Genomic DNA, 25,279 nt, shown 5'->3' with positions numbered 1-25,279 from the left:
AAGACCAGTCCCCAGCCCGCCCTCGTCCACGGTCTAGAATCTTCGGCCAAAAGTTGACTGTGTTTTTCATCTCCTGCTGGACTCTCAGCTCTGGGGCTAGAAAAGCCTGGAGAGATGGTAAGAGCAGCCAGGACAAAGAAACAGAAGACTTTTCTTGCAAAGAATAAAAGGTATGTGTTCATTTATTCAGTAACCGTTGATGATGTGCCTACTCTAGGCAGAGCGCCGCGTGGTGCTGCAGACACCCTGGGGACGAGGGGGGAGGCTTTGCACCCAGACAACTCGGCATGTAGCTTAACAAATAAATAACCTTGAGAACAACAGCCACAGTGTGGGGCTCTCGCCTGCTGAGCACTTGGAGCTAAAGGAGACTGGCTTCAAAGCCGAGCTCTGACGGCCTCTGCCTTTGACGTGAGTCACGGAAGCCAGAATCCTCTTCCCCGTGGCAGCCGTGGAAGCAAAGGGCCTCCCCTTCCACAAAGCAAGCCCCGAAACCTAGTGAGAAAGAAAATAAAGTTTTAATCTGAGGAACGTGAGGAAGTATCAGGCCCTGGGAGGAGTTAAAATGAGAGGAGTCACGCCGCAGGTGCCTTGAGGGAAGTCGTCATTTCTAAGCCACCTGTTGTATGGACTCAATAGCTACAAATTAATCTAACAAGAATGGCCATCCCACACCGGATACCACAGCTCACACCCCGTCATTCAACACTATATAACCAATCACTAGTCAACATTACTTCTGCAAGCCAATTAGAATTCCTGACCAACAGCTTGTGTCATCACTCCTTTCCTGATTCATCCTTTTTCCTTTAAAAATTGGAGCCTCTCCTTCGTTTCCTGAGCACTTCAGTGTGTCCCCGACTGTGAAGTGCTCAACCTTGGCACAAAAAACTCTCTGCTTTAAATTTGCCACAGTTTCCTTCTTTAGGTAGACAATAGACAAGTATAAACCAAAAGGTATCTGAGACAGGTCTCCATCCACTTGAGGTTTACTTTGTCCAACCACCTCGGGCACACGTTCTGAGGCTGTGCCGTGGGCTGTGACACAGCCTCAGAAGAACATACGCCCGAGGTGGTTGGGGACAGCTTGGTTTTATACATTTTGGGGAGACAGACGTTCCAGGTCAGACATAAATCAATACATGTAGGGTGTACATTGGCAAGCCCAGAAAGGCAGGACGGCTCGAAGACAGGGGCTTCCAGGCCAAGGGGAAGGTTCAAAGAGTGGCGGATTTGTTTGAAAGAGTTCAGTGCTGCTTGGAGAGGGAAACTCAGCATAAAGAAATGCTTAAGTTTGGATAAGGGGTTGTGGAAGACAAGGTTCTTGTCTTAGTTTGGATAAGGGGGTTGTGGAAGACAAGGTTCTTGTCTTAGTTTGGATAAGGGGGTTGTGGAAGACAAGGTTCTTGTCTTGTAGTTGAAGCCTCCAGGCAGCAGGCTTCAGAGAGAAAAGATGTGGAATGTCTCTTATCACACCTTAAAAGGTGTCAGAGTCTCCGGAAAGACCTGGTAAGGGAAGGAGACTCTGCAGAATGTAGATTTGGCCCCCAAGAGACAGGTTTGCAGAACCACTTCAACGTATGTCAAATAAACATGTTTTGGGATAAAATACGTTGACTTCCTTCAGGGCCTGCTGTGTGTCATGTGATGCTATACCAGAGTCAGGCTAGAATCAGAAATTTCGCGGCTACGAAGAGTCTGCTGTCTGTCTTCAGATCTCCGTTTTCATGTGAATGCTGGTCAGCTGCCTCTGAACTCCAAAAGGAGGAGGGGATGACACGGCACGTCTGACCCCCTCTTCTCCTTACATCCTGAGCTAGTTTTTCAGGTTTCTTTGGGGTCCCCTAGACCGAGGGGAGTGTCTGTTCAGTCAGTGGGGTCTTCGAATTTTATTTTTGGTTTATAAAGTTCACTCTTTCCCTTCCCCCTTGCGAGCCCTCATTCCAGAGGGGTCCTGCCCATACCCAGGGGGCCGAAATGCTACACAGAAAACCGAGAAGAAGCCACACAGAGCGGCCTTGGAGGCCTCAGTGTAGCACCACAGACCGCCCGCCTTTGTCCAAGCACAGTTCTCCAGTGTCCACTCGTCATGGAACCTAAGCACACAGACAGACGGTTCCCTGCAGCTTCAGGTCTTCGTTTCTCCGGGCACCTGTATTACATGAAACTTTCAGTAAATCTGTGGTGCTTTTCTCTCGTCTTCCGTCACAGGAGTGTCCGCTGTGAGCCTCGGGATGGGTGAGGAAAGCTGCCACACCCTTCTGCCACTACATCTACATGGACACGCTTTCTTTGGATACATCCACGACAAACCTTTTCCTCTTAAATTTCCACGTGTGAATGAGGTCAGTCGTGGGAGTGACGCTGAAGCACATCTGACGTGTCCTGGAGGCTGATTAGAGGCACCAGCCCAGGCCCACTCAGATGCCCGGGGTGGCCTGACGCACATCACCCTCTTCTCGCAGGTCCCGGGAAGGAAACCAGTGAGGCTCGCGCGTTACAGGGCATGAGGAAATTACAGACTCTGAAGTTTGTGAGGCCATCTTAAGCGATCATTTTACACAGAAAAAGCAATTCTGGTCGATTACAAAAGCCTCCACTGCCCAGAATATAGTTCGGCCTGGACATGAGCTGGTGTCAGACTCCAGAAAGTGCATTCTGTCCGGCACAGACAACCTGGGAATCAAAGGTAAAGTGGTTTCTACTTATTTGAACCATGAACTGTGCACACGAAAACCTTCTTTCACTTAGGATTAAAGTGTTTTCTTTCAAATGCCTCTTGAGTGACTGGTTATCAATTCAGAAAGGCCACCTGTCCAGCAGACAGCAAAAAAAAAAAAAAAAAAAAACAACCTAGCTTTGTCTCGGGAAAAAAACTTGTCTTCCTGTCTCCCTTTCTGGTTCTGCACCGAAAGTCAAGCACCTTCCCCAGACACCAGAGTGCGAATATGCAGGAGCTAAACCCTCCTGCAAAGACACGGGATGGTTCTATTGAAAAATAACTGTGCCTTTTTAATGTTTTGCTTCTGTATTTTATAACAGCTCTCTGGTAGCTGATGCCCGCTCCCTTTCCAACGCTCAGTGCCGTTCCTCCTTCCTCTGCTCCCTCAGACGGAACCGGGCTGGCTGCCGCTGTTCTGAGAAGCCTGCGGCTGAGTGCGGGCTTGACATGAGATATTTATCATCTCAGGATGTCTTCCCTCAGATCGCCGGCTCTCCACCCCCAGACTTCTTTATCTTATTTTGCTAAACAAGATGAGTTTCCATCACTGCTAGAAGTAATTGACTTGTTTTTTAATATATATCAAGGCCCAGGTTAACAACTGGACAATGCAATGCATTTATTATTCTCTCTCTCCTGTTTATTCTAGTGTGAAATTGTTTTCCAGGTAGTGATTAATTCTGCCGAAGCTTCCTGCCCTTGCTGGGTAATTTGCTGTGTTTGGGAAGAAGATGCTCACTGCACAGCTCTGCTGTCAGAGGTGTCCCTACTGCTTTGTCAAACGCTCGCACCTCTATTGTCTTCTGCCAAATCCGTCAGGCCTGTGGTCCTTTCCTCATTTGCCGGTTCTGAGTTTTCTGTGGGGACGACTGATGCGGGGTCTGTGGGGAGACTGTGTCAGGAGGCTGGGGTGGGCTGGGGAGGGCCCCCGGCGGTGGCTCCAAGGCGTCTCCGCCGTGATGGAGAACAGAGTGGCTGGCTGCCCCACTGTCAGCCGGTTCTGAAAGTGGGAATGACTCAGCTGAGCTGAGATGTCACTGGTGGAGACTCAGACTGAGGATTCTGACTCCCTGGGCTGAGGAAGAGCAGTGCTGGGAACACGGGGCGGACAAGGTATGACGAAGCTGGAGTGCCTCATACCATCCCCATGGAAGCGGCGACGGACCCCCAGAACTGTTCCTGGGCCGTGGGAGCGAGGACGCTGGGGGCACAAGGACGAGCTGAAGAAGTTTTCCCAATCGTGGCTGTCGGAGGGAGGACGTGGCGTCGTGGTGGGCCAGAGTATCAGCCTCAACACCACCCACCCTTCAGGCCGCAGCCCTCCCCGTAGCTGCTGTGTGCACTGGAGGGCACTTGGCAGCATCTCCAGCCTCCCCACTGAGACACCAGATGCCAGGAGCATCTGCGCCCCTCCCCAAGGTGCAGCCGCCAAAAACATCGCCCAACATTGCCAAATGTTGTCCCCTGGGGGTGGGGACAAACGCCCCTCCTCCACCTTGAGGACTGCAGCCGGAACTCAATGAAGAGCAGCGGCCAGTGTCTCTTGTGGGGTCTGTCCACGGCCATCTGGGTGAGTTTCTCACCTCAGCTCAGAGGGAGGGTGACGTGCGTGGACGGCTAAGCCCCTTCGCGAGGCAGCTGCATCCCCACCCCAGGCCTGGGCTGCACCGTGAGGCTTTCCCGCCTACTGTGCACATCCTGGGAGTTTGGGAAAAATCCTGAGAAATGAGGCCCAGGCTCCCTCCTTGCCACTTTCAAGCCAGAAGGATGTACAGAGTGTGGTCAGAATTAACACGAAGTGGCACCTGCTGCCAGGCTCTGCCCGCTTCTTTCTCAGGCCTTCCATCACCTCCTCCCCAGGACAGCCTTGGGAGGCACCTGGATTCCTCCCGCTTACCGATGCCACAAACGTGTAAAACGACCTGTCCAAGGCCACACATCTTAAAATCTCCCACTGTCAATCGCTAGACCCATTTCTTCCAGAGGGGTGAGACTGTCCTTAGGCAATGTGACCTGTGCCATTAGCGTGTGTGCTCTGCGGACTAAAAATTCTAAAAAACCATCCTGAAGACATTTAGATTTGGTTTCATTCTGTGTTGATCTTTATCATCAAATTTGCCTTCCTAATGGAATGGTGCCTGTGTCAACATCCAAATGAGCTTGCATTCTCTGAGCACTCACAACCGACGGTGTGTGTGTCTGTGAGAATCTGTGTGTCTTTCTGTGTGTGTCTGTATGCGTATCTGTGGGTTGTGTGTGTGTGTGTGTCTGTGTGTGTCTGCGTGAATCTGTGTGTCTTTCTGTGTGTCTGTGTGCGTATCTGTGGGTTGTGTATGTCTGTGTGTGTCTGCGTGAATCTGTATGTCTTTCTGTGTGTCTGTGTGCATATCTGTGGGTTGTGTGTGTCTGTGTGTGTGTGTCTGTATGCGTCTAAGTCTATATGTGTCTGTGTCTGGGCGTGCATGTTTGTATATCTGTGTGTGTCAGTGTGTCTGTGTGTCCCTGTGTGTCTGTGTTTACGTCCGTGTGTGTCTGTGTGTGGTTTTGGGTTGGAGCTGGCGGAGGCAGGGTTGATAAGAGGAACTGGTTTAGGAAGAGGAGCAGCAAGGCCGACGGGCCCCTCCTGGAGACTGTCCCTCACCCCTCACCTCCACGGGGGGAACTGCCTGGGTGTGGGCAGAGCCTGTGCCCTCTTCACCAACTGCCGCAGCCCAGCCTGACCTCCTGACCTCGTTCCTGCTACTTTGAAGGCACCATGTGATGTGATTATATGTGTTGTGTGTGTGTGGTGGGTGGTCTATGTATAAGTGTGTATGTGTGTAGTGTGTGTGTGTATTTGTTGTGTTTGGTGTTTGTGGTGTTGATGTGTGGTTTGTATGCTGTGTAGTGTTTGGCGTGTGTGTGGTGTGTGTGGGTTATGTTTGGTGTGTAGTGTGCATGTGGTGTGGGAGGTGTGTGGTGCACGTGGTGTGTAATGTGTGGTTTGTGTGGTGTGTATTTGTTGTGTGTGTTGTGTGTGGTGAGTGTGTGGTTGTGTGGTGTGTAGTGTGTTTGGTGTATGTGGTGTGTGGGGGTTGTGTGTGGAGTATAGTGTGTAGTGTATGTGTTGTGTATGGGGTGTAGTGTGTGTGGTGTGTGTGATGTGTGGTGTGTGTGGGTTGTGTTTGGTGTGTAGTGTGTGTATAGTGTGTGGTGTGGGAGGTGTTGTGTGGTGCATGTGGTGTGCAGTGTCTGTGGTTTGCGTGGTGTGTATTTGTTGTGTTTGATCTGTGTGGTGTGGATGTGTGGTTGTGTGGTGTGTAGTGTATTTGGTGTGTGTGGTATCAATGGTGTCTATGGTATGTGTTTGGTGTTTGTGGTGTGTGCGTGGTGTGTGGGCTGTGTGTGGTATGTAGGGTGTATGGGGTGTGGTATGTGGTGTGTGTGGGGTGTGGTGTGTGGTGTGTGTGGTGTGTGTGAAGCATAGTGTATGTGGGTTGTGTGTAGTGTGTAGTGTGTGTTGTGTGTGGGCTGTAGTGTGGTGTGTGTGATGCATGGTGTGTGTGGGTTGTGTTTGGTGCGTATGTGTGTACACTGTGTGGTGTGGAAGGTGTTGTGTGGTGCATGTGGTGTGTCTGCTGCGTGTGTGCCCGGTGTGTGTGTCTGTGTGTGATGCACGTGTGGATGGCTTTTGCGTGTGGCTGTCTGTGTGAGCATGTTTGAAGCGTGAGCATGTTTGAAGACACGTATGAGGGTCACGGAAGGGCACCTTTGCGCCGTGGCCTTGACAGGGACTGGGACGAGCGGGACTCAGAACGATGTCAGTGGTACCCTGAGAAAATCCTTTCCCCACTGGCTCTTTATGGCATCAATAAAATGGTGATAAAAGTCACCCGTGCCTCACAGGGTGGTGCTGGAGATTAAATGGTGTAAGATGCGTGAACCTGCCCTCCTGTGACGGGAACTGTTTTCTCCGTTGAGCCTTCCCCCCTGTGGTTCGAACATTTCAGTTTCCCCCACAACTCCTGGCTGATGGTCGCGCTTCGGCTCCTTTTTCTAAAATAGATGCTCTTGTGAATTGTGCTGCTATAAACACGTGTGTGCGAGCGTCTGTTTTGAATAACGACTTCTTTTCCTGTGGGTAGATGCCCAGCAGTGGAGTTGCTGGATCAAATGGTCGTTCTACTTTGAGTTCTTTGAGGAGTCTCCGTACAGTTTTCCACAGCGGCTGTGCCAGCTTGCGTCCCACCAGCAGTGTAGAAGTGTCCCCGGATCACGGCACCCTCGCCAGCATCTACTGTTCGTTAATGTTTTGATTACGGTCGCTCTTGCAGGAGCGAGGTGATGTCACATTGTGGTTTTAATTTGCATTTCCCTGGGGGGAAGAGTGCAGGTGCGAGGCATAAAAGACTACAGATACGGAGCAGCGTGTACTGCTCGGGTGATGAGTGCACGAAAATCTCACAAATCGCCAGTAAAGAACTTCCTCATGTAACCAAATACCACCTGCACCCCTAATAACTTGTGGAAAAATAAATAAATAAATAAATAAAATGCTCTTAGAAGCACTCAGAGGAATCCCTACCTCCTGTTTGACAGCCCACCGAGGAGGGAGAGGTCAGGCCGGGGTAGCGTGTGCCGCACTCAGTGCTGCCTGTAACCCTGAGGACTGACATAAGTCTTGCAAATTCAACACACAAGCTCTGCCTCCGGTTCAGATCAGCTTCTAAAAGGGGTGGACAATGTCTCATCCAGACTGAAATTCCACAGTTGCTTGTTCTGTTTCCATGTCTTGCAATACCAGGGTGGGACGAGAATATTTGTTTATTTTACTTCTCAAGAAATCATCTTTATGTAGGATACGTGATAAAAAGGCTGCTTGAAAATGCTGTGCCTCCCGGAGGCAAGAAATAACGTGTGGGCCTTGGAGTCAGAAAGTGCTGGATTCGACAGTTCCACCATTAACTAGCGGTTTGTTTGTTTTTAAAGTTTGGTAAAATACACCTAACAGAATATTTACCATCCCAGCCGTTTTTAGGGACACAGTTCAGTAAAGTTAATACATTCACGTTGCTGTGCAGCCAGCAGTCAGGTTCCTTAACCTCTGAGATGTTAATTCTCTGAGCTCACCCTCGCCATTGTCATCCTCTCCGGCTAAATCTGGAGGCTCCTCGTGCCAGGAGTGAAGTTTGTTGAGATTTGGTGTTGGAAAGAAACCACTAGCATCCCTGAAGCCCTAAATGCCTGCCCTGTAGGCTCACAGCCTCACCGCATGTCAGTCTCATCTCAGAGGCACTGGGATCTGTGGCTTCAAAGGTTTATTACATACGACATGTTTTAAACAGTCAAGTATCTGTGCACAAACATTAAATTACTTTCACATGATAGGTGCTGGGGAAACGGATACATATGACATTGTTCTGTTAACCTGAAATAGTAAAAAATACCGGAATCCAGTTTACAGCTTTTATTCAAGCGAAAAGCTGGGAATGGGAGACAAAGACCCCAGAGAAATAGGGTCAGTGCTCTGAGATAAAAGTTAAGTTCTCGCTTATATAGGCAGAGAAGAGGTTTAGTAGGATTGTAACCCTTTTTACACAAGGCTGGTTTATGAGTTACAATAACTTTATTTTCTTTTCCTCAGGTCTTGTTTTCTTTCCTTTACAACCGGTTTTCATCTCCTTTCCAATTTAAAGTGTGTATTTAATGTTTCATCTTAGACCCTGTGATAATCATGAAGTTTTGTGTGAGAAAGAGAAGGGGGAAGTTCATCTAGATGAAGGTCAGCAGTGAAGAGGGAGGGGCTGCCCCTTGTGCTTTTTAGTCATTTGCAACATTTAACCAAACGGTGTGTACAAGGACTAAGGCTAATCTATAGTCAGAGAAACGAAGGTTGCAGCTCCTGTTACCTGACTCAGGCCCTTACATTCCTTTAAGGCTCAAAACAATTTAGAGTCCCAGCAGCTTAGATTTTGAATGACTTATTTTCACAGTGTAGCCGGTCGTCAAGATTTGCTGAATGAGGGTCTGCCAGGCCCCGCGTGATGGTGTTGGGAGTTCACTGGGCGCAAAGCAGAGGAAGCTGCTGTCTGGGGCGCCTGTGCTCTGGTTGACGGCTGGTGGCTGCTGCGCGTCCGAGAGGAAGATCAGCCTCTGCCCTTCCCCTCCTGGCTCTGTTTCTCCTCCAGACCTCAAGGCTTCCACCGGTGAGAAGCTGCCCCACGAGGTGCCCTCCTCAGCCTCGGCCTGCTGCTTCCTCAGGCTGCCCCACTCTCCTTGTCCCGTGCGGACCATCCTCCCTTCTCACGCTCCACGTTCCGACTTCTCACATCAACAGGAATATGCTCGGCGCAGCAAAATCAGAAATTCTGGTGCCTTTTTTCCTTCTCATTCCCTTGAGATCTAATTAAGAAAATTTGGAGCAGAAGGTCGAGCTGAGCTCGGTGGCAACGACTCCACTCCCTGGCAAGCTCCTCCAGGCAGCAGAGCCAAGTGTGTCCGTACCCCCGTCTGTCCATACCACTGTCTGTCCATACCCCGCCCGTCCACACCCCACCTGTCCATACCCCCGTCTGTCCATACCCCTGTCTGTCCATACCACTGTCTGTCCATAACCCCACCTGTCCACCCGCCCTCCACACCCACCTGTCCGCTGCTGTCTCTGTCCACACCCACGCCGTCCACACCCGCCTGTCCGTTGCCCGATCTGTCCATACCACTGTCTGTCCATAACCCCACGCCACCCGCCTGTCCACGCTGCCACTGTCTGTCCATCCACCATTGTCCATTCCACTGTCCATCCGTGTCCATCCATGTCCACCCTTTGCGTGTTCCATTCCCTTCCCTGTCCATTCCATGTCCCTTCCCATGCCCTGTCCATTTTCCATGTCCCTGTCCATCCCGTCCACCCATCCATTACCCTCCATGGCCCATCCACACGGCCAGATCCGTTGCCCCGCCTGCTGTCCACCCATCACGCCCTGATCCATGCCGTCCATGGCCACCTGTCCACCCGTGATCCACCCCGCCGTCCCGCCGCCGTCATGATCCATGACCACCTCCATGCCAGATCTGTCCATTCCACTGTTCCGATCCATGTCCATTCCACCATGTCCATTCCGTCCACTGTCCTGTCCATCCATGCGTCCATGTCCACCATGTCCATTGTCCATTCCCCCTGTCCATTTCATACCACTGTCTGTCCATAACCCCACCTGTCCACACCCCGCCTGTCCACACCCCGCCTGTCCATACCACTGTCTGTCCACACCCCGCCTGTCCATACCCCTGTCTGTCCATACCCCCGTCTGTCCATACCCCTGTCTGTCCATACCCCACCTGTCCACACCCCGCCTGTCCGCACCCCGTCCTTCCTCTCACCAGGGTTCTGGTCTTCTGTCTTCTGTGGGCACAGCCTAGAGTAAAGGTATTAAATTGCTGTGAATTAAGCAGTAAGGAGTAATGGATGCTGTGCCCACTGGACTCCACGTGGCTCACAGAAACCAGTCAGCTTCGCACTGGACGTGAAGCCACAGGCCGCGTTCGCAGTCTGGATCTGGGTGGAGGCCACCAGTGTGTAACACCCGGTGAACGTGCTCCTTGGTTCTGTATTAAGAGCATAGAAATCCCGAGGTAATAAAAGGTGAGGCTCACGCTAGAACCTAAGGCTGGTGTCTACCTTTCCACAAGACACTACGAAGGATTTTGAACGGGAAAAGTCCTTGCTCAGTACTTTAGGAAGATTTAAGCTCCTTTCTGAACAAAAGCGGTTTCTCTCACTCCAAGGGTAGCTTTTCATTAAGTACCTTTCATCAGGAAAACAATCACAGCGGAATTCGCGGACCTGAGGTCCTTCCTGTCATCCCTGGCCCTACAAGCTGTTCCCCCGCTAAGCACCTTCTCTCAGGGCTCCCTGCTGCAGGCCTCTAGGGTGGCTTGTGCCACCCCTGTCTCCTCTCCACAGGAGCAAGGGGAGTCCGCCAGGACCTGTGGTTCCATTGGGACAGGCCAACAAAGTGGTGATAGACAGTATAGGTGGAAGACGAAGGTCCGCCACGAGAAGTGAGAGCAGAGGAGAGAAGGGCCAACCTGCAGAAGTGGACGGACAGAGTGCTTCCTTAGAAGGAAGGAGGGAGGACATTGGGAACTGCTGAGAGAGAGAGAGAGAGGGAGAGAGAGGGAGATTGAGGGGGTAGAGAGAGGAGGGAAGGGGGAGGAAGGGAGGGAATGAGAGAGAGAGAGGGAGAGGGAGAAATATAATATAGCCACACAAAAGAAGGATTAAGAAAAATAGCAAGAAGGGTAGCCGGAACCTCCCCCCACCACACACACACACACACACACACACGCACACACAGAAGTAGGGACAAGAAATAACCATGGCATGGAATGTGACAGTTCTTATCAAATTACCATGGCTTTCAATATGCATGGTGTGCTGTTATGACTGGCAAGAAAATCAGAGCATTATTTACTCTCTTCTTATGACTAGATAATTTCACACATAGTATGACATCCAAAATCAAATCAACGGGCCCCAAACAGTCACTTTTCCCTCAGAATTGTTCTAAAATACATAAATCAATAATGAAGTGTATTTGCTATGGCCATCCTCCTCCTCACACATCGCCTGCCCTCACTTTTCTTGTGAAATTCCCCACGCGATTGGATTTTAAAACTTGCTTTCTTCTTGTTCTTTTCTTTTCATGTGTTTGTGTCTGGCGGGGGAGGCTGTTTGCTTTCTGCCTCCTCAGCTCTGCCAAGCGCCTCTCGGGATACGGTGCCGGACGAAGGGCTGCGTGGAGGCTCCGGCAGACCAGATTTCGGGTGAGACAGGTCCCCTCGCGTCACACGCTGCATAGCAGTTATCTGTAGGGTGCAGTGGGGGAGGCAGGCAGGTCACGGGGTGTCACTGCTGATTGATTGGGACATGGACAAAGGCATCAAGAACCTGCAGCATCCACTGGGAACAGGCTTGGCTCGGGAGCTCTTCCGCTGCCTCGGCATATGGAGAGCACCATTTGCTGGCGAAGAACCCTTTAAACTCCTGTCCCAGAGCCCACTCCAGTTCCTTTCTGCTACACACACTCTTCCCAGAGCATTTTCACATCTATCTCATTTCTGATCATGACAGTTTTGTGAATCGAGGCATGCATTATTTTTCCAATTTGGCATTGATACGTAGCAGGAGTTCGGTAGATGTTGACTACTTGCTGACTAGGATAACTGAAACCTAGAGATTGAGAAGGAAAAGAAAGCACCTGAAATCATGCTTACGGTTATCGTTAGTAGACACTGTGCCTCCACTCACAGCATCACTTTACTTCCCTTTGTACACTGTACACTTCGTCCAAACCCATTCAACTGACCTTCCATCTTCCCTCAATGTTTAACCATGGGACTGCATAGAATGGTGGCTTTGTACCTGCACCAGTAACAGTAGAAAGGTTTGAGTTCTTCCCAGCCCCCCGTTCCCCAGCGTGCTGGTGCCGAGGACCTTCCCAGCCCCCCGTTCCCCAGCAGGCTGGTGCCGAGGACCTTCAGTTGCCCTTGGGCAGGGGGAGACTGGCTCATTTCTAATAGTCTTTTCCTTTAAAGCAACTGAGGCCTGGGGAGAGGGTTAGGGAGGCACCGGGTGATAGAAAGAGAAGAAAGATCCACACCAGTAAAAAGGGAACAACTCCTTAATTAACAGGCAATAGTGGGGAGGACTGTTTATTTCCCAGTTAATTATACAATTTAGTGAACATGTTTGCTACTGATTTCTATGGACTTCCCTTAAATCCTGTTAATAGACCTTTGAGGCCCTCATAGTTTTTTTTATAGAAAGCCATGTTGTGGTCAACACCCATCCTGTTTACTACAACTGTCAGAAATGGAAGGATCTGAGACTTTTCCCTACAGGGAAGCTAACAAGGCAGCCTACCACATTTTCAGTGCTGGCGGCAGGAAACAAGAGACTCCTGGATCAGAGACAAAGGACAGTTTATTACTCACAGCAAAAGCAGCAGATGGAAGATTTCTGTGGCATTTTGTGCTACTTCCATGAGCCCCAGTTTCCACAGGATGATGTGAAAAGGGCCAGATGACATTTGCACACGCTGTACATTGTATTACAGGAGACGAACTCAGAACTCTTGAGTTGAGAGAACTGGAGACTTTTAGAACAGGATTAACCACGCCTGTCTTTTGTTCCAGAAGGAGAGACATTGTCTTCATTGCGTTGGGCAATAAGACGCCTGCCCTTTGCTCTGAAAGATGACATTGTTTTTATCATCCAAGGCTGGCTGCTGTACATACATTCTTGAAAAGACTGTCTGGAACAATGGCGATCGGTGTTTTGCTTGTAACAGATGTGATGTGTCAGAAATCCATGGAGCAATGTCTCCCAATGGACTTCCGACTCCAGAAACTTCCGCTTTCTTCCTCAGGCGTATTCCCCATGTCTGTGTGAGGCGGGAGTGCATCCCTGGCGTGAAGCTGGGAATGTGGTGATCACACCCGGTGTGACTTCCTGTGCTGTACTCCTCCAGCTCCTGCCTGCTTCGCCACCCTCTTCTGTGCCTTCAAACCACTGTGTGTGTCTTTCAACGCTTTTGATTGTTTTGTCAGAAGGACTAGTCTGATGTGGGTTACTCCGCCATTGCCTGAAGCTTTAGTTTAATAGAATCTGATTTATCAATTTTTAATTTTATTTCTTTCATGGTTGGTCTCTTTTGTGTCCTACTGAGGAAAGTTTTCTATTTCAAAGTCTTGGCGACACTTACAGTGTTTGTCTCTGCAGTCCACCTGGAATGGATTTCTTTGACTGGGATGACGTAAGTGACACACACAGGCATCGTCTGAGCATAGATTATGGAAAACACTATCCTGGGCTGCAGGGCAGTGTTATTTTTTGTCTGAAACCAGGTGACACTACATGTATGCACGTTTATCTTAATTTTATGTCTTATCCCATTGGTTAGTTTGCTCACTCTCGAGTGAATAGCATGTTGTCTGAATTAATTTAGCCTTATAACATGGCTTGATGGCTGGTCTTATTTTTAAATTTTGTTTGTTTTCTTCAGGGTCATCTTGACTATTCTTAGTCCTTTGTGTTCCTATAAGAATTTTACAAACAGCTCGTTAGTCTACAAAAATCATGCTGAAATGTTTCTTTGGGATGCACTGAATCTAGGAAATCATTTTGGTTTAAAAAAGCTGGATTTGTACTCTCAGGCCTCTCTCTCCTCTTGTAAGACAGTTTGTGGAAAATGGGCAGACGTATTTGCTCCCAGTTTCACAACGAGAAGAGAGGGCTGTATTTCAGTTTCTACAACCTCATTCGGATGAACTAGCTGAGATCTGTGGGACTCTGGGCTGGCTTCTGCTGACGGCCATAAACTCTTTCAGGTCTCACACGCCTCCACATCTCTGAGTTCATTTTTCTTCCCCTTTGCCACAGTGCTGTGCTGGATCACTGTCTTACACGATAACAGAGGCCCTACAGGTTTTCCAAAGGCATTCTGAAGCATTTCGACCCCTTTATAAAGTGTTTAAGATAAACAGAAACTAAAACACAGTCCCAGTATTGAGGGGGCGGGTGAGTTACCAGCCTCTCCAGGAAACGCTGCACAGGACGCTTAACTGTCCCTCCTACCCCACACGTGGCAGGCTGGGCTGTGCCTGCCTCATGAGCGGCTGTTTCCCTCATGTCTCTGTCGGAGGTGGCTTCTGGGCTGTCTGGGCCATGGTCATGCATGTAAGGGGCTCCTGGCACACCATGGAGTCCAAGCAGACGGGGGAGGAGGGATGAAGCTGGAGAAGAGGAACAGTCCCTCCTCCTCACCTCCCAGGTGTTTTCATTCAGGGGTGAGTGTCATCTTGCCAGCTGCACAGACAAGACTAATTCCCTGGGACAGATATTGCAGTAGAGAAAGAATTCGATTAACGCAGAGCTGGCCGAGTGGAATGACTGGAGTTTATTACTCAAATCAGCGTCCCCCCAGACTCAGAGGCTAGCGTTTTCCTGGATAAAACGCTGGTGGGCGGAGGGCTAGGGAACGAAATCACAGGGTGTGGAAAAGGATCTTCATGAATTGAGTCTGCCCCTGGGTGGGGTCCCAGGACTAATTAATCACGAGTCACGAGTCTGGGTGGTGCCCGGATGCAAAGGGTTGAAAAACATCCCAGAAGACAAATCTTAGCTTCTACGACAGAGACGCTAGCTATAAGAGCACCTGGGGAAGTCACAGACCTTGTGATCTCCGGTGGAGTAAACGATTATAGAAAGGCAAGCTACGCCTACATCTTCGCGGAACTCAGAGCTCTCCCGTAATCCTAATCTCGCGCCCTTTCTTACTTTTACAAAGGCAGTTTCAGTTTTAGTCACCAGACAAGGAGGGGGTCAGTGTTAGGGAGGGACTATTATCATTCTTGTTTCAACATTGAGCTGTGAACTAATTCCTCCCATGGTTAACTTGGTCTGTGCCCAGGAATGAGCGAGGGCAGCCCACCTGTGGGGCTAGAGCAAGGTGGACTCAGCCAGGCCAGAATTCTCTCGCTGTTGTAATCTTTGCTCACGGACGTTTAAAGAGGCTCCCTCCCGCCGCTCCTCCCTCACGGATTCCTACACAACTGCAATGTTCTCAGTGACTCCTCAGCCATACTCAGGGGTCCCCATCCACCCCCTGGTCCATCCGGGGTGTTCGTCAGACAGCTCTTTCCCTCAGGAGCAGAACAGTAATTGCTTTGCGATGTGAGTTGACCTGCCTCCTGAGGCTCTGGACGCGCCACCCTCCTCAGTTTTCTAGACACATCCCGGTAACCTGAGACTGTCCTGTTGTTTCTGTCTTAAATTCTGTTCTCCCCGTCACAAGCACATAATTAAGTGATTTTAACTACTCTGGACACCTAATTCACATGCAGACGAGCTTGTCCCCAGGACCATTTGTACATTTTAACAAGTAATTAGCAATGTTAATAGCTGCCTTTCCCCTCAGGAACCTTGATGTGTGTAAAGGAGACTGACGGATCAGAATCAATCTCAACAGAAAGAGACTCGTTCCTTCCCCTTGCAGGCAGTTCGAGTCTTTCCCGGCACTCCGCACTCATACTTCATTTCGTACTGTGAGTTTTTCCTCTGATACGTTTGAGTTACTCTAGCTGGTCGTTTGGTCCGCCCTGATCCAGAAGACAGTCACTCGGGGCTGGTGTACAGGCTCTACTTTTGGGTCCTAGGAGTTACAGGAAAGCTCTGTGAAGCTGGTGGCCTGGCGAGGTGGGCCAAGGAGCCGGCACCGGGTCAGACGGCTGTCTGCTGCCACCCAGTCAAGGAGGTGAGTGCTGTGATGGCAGCTGGTGGGTCGCTGGTGGCGGTGGTGTTATGGCCAGCCAGGTGTGAGTCAAGGTGGTGTTGTATTGGGGTGAAAGCCTGGGTTTGAGTCCTGATTTTGCGTCTCAGACCTTCAGTTCCTTCATGAGCTGGATTCCAAAATCACCGCTTCTCCTGGTGCTGATGGAACTTCCTGAGGAAGCTGTGCTGAGGGCCCTGCATGATGTGTGACATGAGCACAGCAGCTTCTCTAGTCCCCTTGGGAGGAAGAAACTCATTCTTACCCTATTCTGCCAACAGACGTCACCTGCTAGTGTCAGAGGAAAAGTTCTCTTGGCTATTGAAATGTTACCGTAGTATTTTTGACAGAGAAACACACCCCTCTGTTTTGACAGTGGCAGCGTGAGAAGGGCGGCTCCACTGCTGTGGAGACAGAGTCCAGCCTTTCATTATGGCAGGTTGGCTTGGGTCCCTGATGAAGGTAGTGCAAGGGCTGGAGGTGACTCTTCCATCACATTTCCATGAGAAAGTAAAACTTGAGATAATTATCTGGCTTTTCCCAAGTAATCAACTGCTTTGCAGGCCGTGGCTAAAATGTCTGAGTAGTTATAGCTGCCTCAACGTTGCTTCTGAGGTTTGGCTTCTGAAAGAGGCTGTGCAAGGTGAGCCTGTGTACTCAGGTCCTGTCCCCTCACCTGGAGAGCCATGATGGCAGGGGCGGGGCCTGCAGGGTGAGAAGCCTGGGGCCTGAGTTTCCAGTCTCAGACCCCGTGTGCTCCAGGCAGCGGGGAGCAGAAACCTTCCGGACTTTTCTGCTTTCTCCTCTACCACGCTGGATTTCTTCATAACTACCTGCAATGTCAAGTGAAACAGGACCCAGCTGATGAACTCCTCTCCACAGAAATGCTTGGCAACAAAAGTCAATTCTGAGTAAGGCAAAGAAGGCAAACAGGCGCCTAAATCACAAGTGGCCTGACCTGTCTCACATCATGCACCGCTCGTCTCTTATGCTACTCGGTGTGCTTATGGGCTGGAGTTTGGGATCCGTGGGCTTTGTCCTCAGACTCCTCCCCGTGTGGGGGCTGGTGGCTCTGTGGACTCCAGGTCTCTGTGGTGGTCGCCCACTCCTCCTGGGGGCGCCATCTCAGTGTTACAGTCTTGCCAATGTTCCACAATGTCACAGTCTTGTTGTTCAAGGTAGACTTGCAGTTCTTTGTCCCACGACCAAGAAAATTAAGGAGTGTAGACACCAAGGGTGAGGTTGGAGTGAGTTTAACGAGAGAAAGAAGGAAGCTCTCTGCTGTGGAGAGGGGACCGGAAAAAGGGTTGCCATTTATACAGTTGAATGCAAAGGCTTTTACAGAAAACTGAGGAGGACTGGGCATCTCATGAACGTAAGGCACAAACTTCTCGTCACATCACCCAATCCTCCTAAGGCACCTGTGGGCCCTTAGCTTGAGTTACTCCATATTGCTTTGTTCCCCTCACTGTGCACGTGTCAGAGGACAGAATTTTCCTTTGTGGGTGTGTCTGAACAAGTCACCTGTGTAGCCTTTCTTATCTGTGCAGCTGTGGCATGTCTTAGGCAAGCCCCAATGTGCAAGTTCCTTTATTTGTGTCTGCAGCTTGATTTTCCAGGCCGTTCTTTTGTTTGAAATAATTCAACCAGGGATCCCCCACACCTGCTTGTCTAACAGGTTTCTTCCCTTCTCCTTCCTCAGGAGCCTGTGAGTTCCCTTGAGCAAACACTACTCCTAAAGAGTCTGCTCAGGACAGGGCAGGGGACACAGCCCCACCTCTCCACGGGGGATTGTGCAACCCTTTGCAGTTATCTTTAAATTCACTTCACTGCTTTTTTGAGAGAGTAACAGAAAAATAGTCACCATGAGGAGAGAAACCATGCAGTGTGACTGAGCCGTGGGCTGCTCTTTCAACTCTAAAATGTGTTGCTGTTTTCAGTCACAGATGGAATCTGACTGGAGATGCTCTGGGACATGCTTATGTCCTTGTCCTGAAGACCCTCACACGCCAGGGAGGGAGAGGGCACCTGACCACCAGCCAAGCTTCAGGGTGGACTGCAAAGGCTGGTGTGGAGCCAAACCAGGGTTTCTAATTATTCTATGCTCTTAACTCCAACCAGAGATGTGAGGTTCCAAATTCTGCATCTGGCCCACATAATACCTCAAGGACAGATTCTTTGGGAAAGGCTGCCCATTCACCTAAGGCCGTCGTTCAACACATACTCGACCTCCCTGTGTCGTGGCTGTCTGTTCCTCCATAGGCTCTGGAAATGGCCTCCTGCCATGGCCGTGTCCTCTGCCTCCTTGCTGGACCCCTGTCTGTATGGCCACAGGGCTGGGGGACCCTCCCACCTCTCTGAGCATCTGGTCACGGCCACCTCCTGTGACTGAGGATGTGCCCATCCCTGGAGCTGGGACGTCAGGGTGGGGAAGGCCACGTCCAGCTTGGGCTTGTGGGCCTCTGAGCCTGGGCCATCCTGGGGGCCTCTGAGAGCTGAGTGCTGTGGAGACCAAGTAGGAAGGAGTTCTACATCCTGGAGGGTATTACCTCATCTTTTAAACTCATCTTCAGCCCCGGTAATGCTGTTTTTCGAAGAAACATGCCTTTGGGAAGAAACAGAATTGAAAATGAAGATGCTCCTGCTGCAGGACTTCTAAAAGGGATGAAGGGTGAATGGAGAGGGGACACCGCTGCAGAAACGAGCAGGCACAGGCGGAGGGTGGTCCTCCGGGGAGCAGCAGTGTCCTCTAGGGAGGGCGACAGCGGGAAAGCCAACGGTGCAGGCCACCAAGGCATCTGTTTCAGGCCACAATAAGCCAGAGCCTTTCCTTGAAGTTTCATGTGCCCAGAATCCTCCTCTCTTGATGGATTCTTTTAAAAGTGCCAGAGCATCTGCAATTCTCTAGTTCCTGAAACAAAAATAGTCTCCAGTTCTCACTCCTCTCCTTGGAGATTTGCCCGTCACCACCCAAGCCCAAGGAGGCAAAGCCTCCCAGAGGACATATGGCTTATTACCAAGGCGAGAGAAGATGGTCTTGTGACGGTTCCAAGTTTTCCTCAAATCAGTCTCCCCGTCGCAGGGGGCAGGTGTCTCCCCAGCATGTCCTGGGGGCGACCTTTCTTGCCTCACAAGGAGCAGGACTTGACTTCATCCAAATGCCTGACAAGCTTCTGCCTGGGGAACAGTCAGTTCAGTGGCCCTGAGGGTGTTGGCTTCTTCTGCTTTTGCCTTTTATTTGCCCACAATCCTTCTCCTTACCTGATAGAATCTTCTAAAAGTTGTTGTGAGACTCTCAGGCGCCTTTCCCACCGCTGGGCACCGGCCTCTTTGCTGTCAGGGAGGAGGCGAGAGTGGCTGCCAAGAGCCTCAAGCTAAGCTGCTCAGGAGGAGCTCGCGTCCCTGCCGGGCTGTGCTGTGGACGGAACTCCTGCTCAGCCGCCTGTCCGGAGCTGGGGGAGGGTGTCACAAGGCACCACGAGCTGAGTGTGGACCTCGGCTCCCCAAACCTGGCCCTTTCAGCTGTCCCTTGGTAGGATGGGGGCCGTCAGCCTCATCCGTAATAGCTGCAGGAAGCCTAGGGCCGGCCCTTGACCTGTCTCTCCCTCACACTCACCTTCTCGAGCACCTCCGAGGCCATCTCATCCCACTCCTCCCCCAAGCTCAGTCTGCTTTCCTGCCAATGGGGCAGCGGCCTCTGCCGTCCCCTGGCCTGCACCCCCACTGGGGGTGACAGTTAGCCTGGCTCGTGTTATCCCTGTCTCAGCTTTCTGTGGCACAGAGTGGCTTAACACAGCACAAAGAGGACAGTTCCGTCGTCAGAGTTGGACGTGGGTCTCATGGGCTGCAGTCAAGGTGCCCGCAGGGCCGCAGTCCTCCCTGAGGGTGCTGAGGGTCTGGTTCCTTGCTCTTTCTGCTCATTCAAGCCATGGGGGGAATTCAGTTTCTTGTTATAGGACTCAGGGCCTCTGACACACTCTTCTACCCTCCTCTTCCACTGTCATGTGACCACATCCTTGGCCCACCTGGGACATCCAGGAGCACCGCCATCTCCAGGGACTTTGCACCACCTGCATGGGCGCCGCACCTCACCATGGAAAGCAGTGTGTTCACAGGCCTGGGGATCAGGGCGGGGGCCATTCTTCGGCCTGCTGCACCCACCTGGCTTCCACCCACCTGGGGCTGAGAATGTGTTCATCCCTGGGGCCTGGACATTGGGTGGGGAAAGTCATGGCCAGCCTGGGTGTATGCACTGCACAGTGGCTTCCCTTTGTTCTGAGGACGAAGAAGCACATCAGTGGCTTGCGCGGTCCGGGAACATTCACTGCAGCTGTACCATCCGTGAGTTTCAGAACCAGCATCACTAGGGAAGGCCTGGGCTTAGGACCTCTGTATCTTCCTGGTGTAGACACAAAATCTGTGTTCAGGGGTGGCTGAGTCCTCCTCACTGGGGCCATCTGACCCTCTGATCGAGAACACAGAGCAGTTTTTAGATCAGACTGCCCAGTGTGCAGTGACAAGGTGGCTCACAGGGACACAACCTGAGGGAGGGAAGTCAAGATCCTGGAAACCACGGATCAGGGGAGAATTAAATAGAAACGGGCCGGCCATGCATGCAATAATGAAATAGAAGGGGGGAAGGTGGAAGGAAGAATGGAAGGAATGGAAACAGGGAAGGAAGGAAGGGGGCAGGCACCGAACGCTGGTCCAGGTATACTGCGGCGCACTTTGCTACGCAATCAACTTGTCCGTAAAGATACTGCGTGCGTACGCTACCAATCAACGCTATTCAGGTAATGCGGCGCCGCACGCACCAACGCTATTCCGCGTGATTGTGCAAGGTACGGCACGCACATCCGCTATTCATATTGCGGTCAGCATTGCTTACCACCAACGCCATTCATTGTACCGCGCGAATCCACGCAACGAACGCATTCAGGTATCACGCAGGCAATCCACCAACGCTGGTTCAGGTATCATGCTATGCTAATCCACTCAACGAATCTGTCGCATTGCGATTGCGGGCGGCAGCGCACACGCAATTAACGCTATTCAGGCTGGTATCAGGCAAGTGCGCTGGCTAATAATTTTGTTCAGGATGGGACAGGTACAGCTGGCGCACGCAACATCCGTCTGGTATTGCAATTGTGGTACAGGCATGCGAGCACGCATCAACGCTATTCCAGGCAGGGATTGCGTACGCTACAATTTCCACGAACGCTATTCATTGTATCAGGCAGCATACGCACCAACTGTCTGGTATCAGGCCAGCACGCATCCGCTATTCAGGCATTGTAATTGCGCGGTACGCGACACGCACCGACCATTCAGGTGGTATCAGGCAGGCTGCGGTTACGCCAACGCTATTCCAGGCGGTATCAGGTACGCTACACCAATCGAATCCATTCAGTACGGTATCGCGGCAGCATGGCGACGCAATCAACTGGTCCAGGCAGTACTGCAAGGCGGTACGCGGCGACGCCAATTAACGCTATTCATACTGTATCAGGCTGTAAGTGGCATGCAATAATTTGTTTGTGTGTGGGCTGTGTGTGTGTGCGTGGTGGGGCGCAGGGATGCTAAGAGACTCCCTGTGCTTCGTAGGCAATGCTTCTGGCAATTCTGAGACTTTCTGAGGTGAGTTCTGTGACAGCGTCTGCCTCACAAATGGAAACATGAGGCACGGGAGTTAGACAGTGTGCTCAGGGCTGAGGGCCAGTAGACACAGATCCAGGATCCAGCCTGGCTCCCGTTCCAGGACCTTTACCGTTAGCCCTGCTCAGGCAGCGTCTGGACTGGGGCGGGTCAGGGAAGACCTGTTGGCAACAGGGAATCTCAGAGGAACTTGGCACTTGGGGAGTGTGGCCCAAACAGTGCCCCAAGCAGCAGCACATGGATGGACTGGGTGGGTCTAGAGACAGGGAGATCTGTCTAGGTAGAAGCAGGATGCCCAGCACAGGGACAGGATGCAGTGGGGCACGGGGTGCTTCAAGCCGAGCGTCCCGTGGATGAATTACTAGGCCAAAGTTTGGGTAGAGCACGGGGATGGTTGGGTTGTGGAGCGTCAGAGTTCCCCACAGCCGCTGAACGGTTCCTCTCAGAGTCAGCGCACTGAGTGCTGCCTTGTTGGGGAAGGTGAGGCAAGCCGTGGAGCTATGAATTTACCTGCGGTGTCTTCTTCCGTGTGCAAATTCCTTTTTATCATTTAATGCAAAGAATATCACAAGGAAATCAGGTAACCGGGGAGGCGAGCGGCAGTGTTCTAGGCAGCACGTGGCACGTCAAGGTGTCTGTACCCACTTCCCCAGCAACAGTAGCCCTGCGGATGGTGACTGGACAAACCCAGAGTTTTGGGAGTTCTATTGTTAAGATCACTGCAGTTAGAGGGTCACAGTCAGTAAGAGACTAGGAGGACACGTGTCCCGCCCTTGTTATGTCGGGGAGAATTTCACTGTATCCTTCCCAGAGAGCAGAGAGCTTCCTCTTTTGTAAAAGTGCGTATCAGGCAGAATCCAATTTTTCCTCTGTAGTAACACATTCCTCGTCTGCTACAGTCTAGTAACAATATGGTGGAGAGAAAGGAGGAAAATAGGCCAAGCCAAAGGATGTGCTAGTTATGCAACGGACTTAAATCCAGTTTAAGTTCAGCTTCCTCATCTGTAAAACTGGGGCAAGAGTTTGCCTTTTGATGTTGGGAGATCGAGTTCCCGGCTGAGGGAGGGTTTGGAAATTGCAGATCACTCACAAGTGCTGCTGCCGTTGGTGCTGGTGGTGTGGCCTCCAGAAAGCATGTGCTGAAAGCAGAAGTCCATTTTCTGAAGCTCCCTCTGCCTCACAAGCTAAATTACTCCAGTGCCCAGAGCTCTCTGACAGACTCCTTCTCCAAATTAGAATCTTCGCTTCAGAATCACAGCGTTATCCTGAATGGCATTGCTTCCCAAGTGCCTGAGCGCAGGAACATGGTTGCTAAGGGCAACCCCGAGGAAGGGAGGCGTCCAGGGCCCTGACTGAGCAAGGAGGCGCCTGTCTGACTCCCCTCAGCATGAAAAGCGTATTATGTTTCCTCCACCACCAGACGAGGGATCTGAGCCCATTTCTCCACTCACAGTCACAATGTTTGCTCTTGTGCATTCCCATACTAAGGTTTCCATATGTGGTCCTCATCACCATTATCATTAGCAGCAGCTACTGTAAATATTTTTCAATGCCCGAGTAGACGTCCAAGAGGCCAGTCAGTGATTCTTTGCCTTGCCTGCACGGCTAAAAGTACAAATCTCTATGCCACACACTTGGCCGATTGACTCGCAATAACTGCGGCTAAGTTGCAGATGTGATATTTCTTAAAAGCTCCCCGTGGTGATCCCAATAGGCAGCCAGTGCTGAAAACCATTTCGCTCAACTTTCAGAGGATACAAACAAACATAAAACACAAGAAAGAATCGCCATCCAACTGAGGAAAACAGAGCTGGTGTACGAGCATCATAAGCACACAGGGCAGCCGATGCCCAGTATCAAAGGCTGCCATTAGTGGACAGAGTGAGGTCGTGCTGGGCACAGTGAGGTCAGAAGGTGGAACTGAGCTGAGAGCAGGAGCAGAGGCCCCCTTGACAAGGGATCCAATGAAGGTGTGAGATCGGAAACACAGACTCTGGTGAAGACAGCAGCCTGGCCCTGCCTGCGAGGCGGAGGAAGGAGGGCATTCTGGAACTCACATGTGCTCCCCTGTTCTGAAGAGACAGGTGCGTCTCGCCTCTGGAGGCTGTGTCATTGGCCCCGCTCTGCCCTTGGTGTCTCCAGGAGTCCTGAGGGGATTGATCGGTGTCACACCCTCCCAGCCCTGGAAGGGGGAGTGCAGAGGAAGAACTGGAGCAGGGCAGAGCTCAGAGCCTCTGCCGGTGGCCACTGAGCAGGCCAGGGCTGTACAGAGCGGGAGGGAGTTCCTTCCACTGTCTCTGACCCTCTATAGTTTCTCTAGCACTTTATGCTTCACTCTGTAAGCATTTAAGGAAGGGTCTTTCTGAAAGTCTCGGTCTATTACAACTGTGCTGTAGAAAACCAAAGACAGGGCTGTTTGTTGACACCTGGGCCCTTGACATGGCCTCTGATCAGCATAATCTCAGGGGCGAACCAGCTGGTGGATGCAGGAATCAACAGGACAGAATTCTGGGGTGGAGGGGACCTAGAGAGGGCTGACTCTGACTGTGGCAACCTTAGCTCTGTGTCGTTTCGGAATCCTTCTCATGTTGGGCCTTAGAGGACATGAGATTTTGCTTCAGTTCTAGCAGGACCTCTCGAACATCACCTGCATCAGGGTTGCCTGGAAGGTTCGTTAAAACACGCGTTGCTGAGTCCCATGCCCAGGCTTCTGACTTAGTGAGTTTGGGGTGAGGCCTGAGAATCTGCATTTCTATCAGTGCTCCCAGGTGTCGCTGACACTCATTTGAGAATTCCTTAAGAACCTCTAAGTTGCAGAGAACTTTCTGTTTCCATGTGTCAAGGTCGGAGGGTCCATCAGCATGGCAAGGGGAGGGGTAAAAGGAGAGGGAGGAAAAGCAAGAAGGGTAGGCTCAAGTCCCAGCCCTTCCCCCAGTTCCACGCATCCACCTGGTTCTTTCCCTTCCAGAGCCTCACCTTCCTCCTCCTGTGAGACAGGAATAGCAGCACCTATCTGGCCGGTTCACTGAGCTTTGTGAGTTAATGTGAGACAGCGTCGTGGGATGCTTTCCTGAGCCGTAAATGTCCGTGCAAAAGCCAACAGCCACTGTGAAGTCACTGCAGTTTTCCGCGCTTGCTCTCGTCCCTGACCCTGTTCCCTGGCTAGCGACAGGTGCAGAGCACGTGTCTCTTTTGTGCGCAGTGGGCCAGGCGGCATCCTGAATCCACAGCACAGGCACAAGCAGTCTGTTCTCCAGGTTCGGCAGGAGCTTCTTTCCCAGGCCTGGCCCCAGAAGGTTCCCTGGGAGCCAGACTGCTCCACTTAAAGGTTGTGGCATCTGGAGAGTCCTCCAGCCAAGCTTCCAAGACAGCGGGTCAACACGAGACTGACGGAGGTGGAAGACCAGGTACCGGGCGTCAGTTTCACATCAGAAGAAACATGCCCCGTTTGCACGGCATTGCCCTCAGGCAGCCAGCCCAGGAAAAAATTATAAGCTCATTTAGGAAGCTCTGAAGAAATCACTAGAAGAGACAGTTGCAGAGGGGTGTGTGGAAGTCATTATTCATTGATTACCTACTACTCACCACAAAC

The 25,279-nt window shown here is 51.2% G+C and overlaps 1 long non-coding RNA gene across 1 annotated transcript; it reads left to right on the top strand.

Moving 5' to 3' along the window:
• The first annotated feature begins 9,900 nt into the window (after positions 1 to 9,900).
• Positions 9,901 to 13,389, top strand: LOC108582103. Its single transcript, XR_001895328.3, has 2 exons — positions 9,901 to 11,527; positions 12,515 to 13,389. It is a non-coding gene; the product is annotated as an uncharacterized LOC108582103 (long non-coding RNA).
• Positions 13,390 to 25,279: the final 11,890 nt, after the last annotated feature.

The sequence above is a fragment of the Papio anubis genome, chromosome 12 (genome assembly GCF_008728515.1).
Source record: "Papio anubis isolate 15944 chromosome 12, Panubis1.0, whole genome shotgun sequence".
Lineage (NCBI taxonomy): Eukaryota > Metazoa > Chordata > Mammalia > Primates > Cercopithecidae > Papio > Papio anubis.
This window is presented reverse-complemented; position numbering and strand designations above follow the sequence as displayed.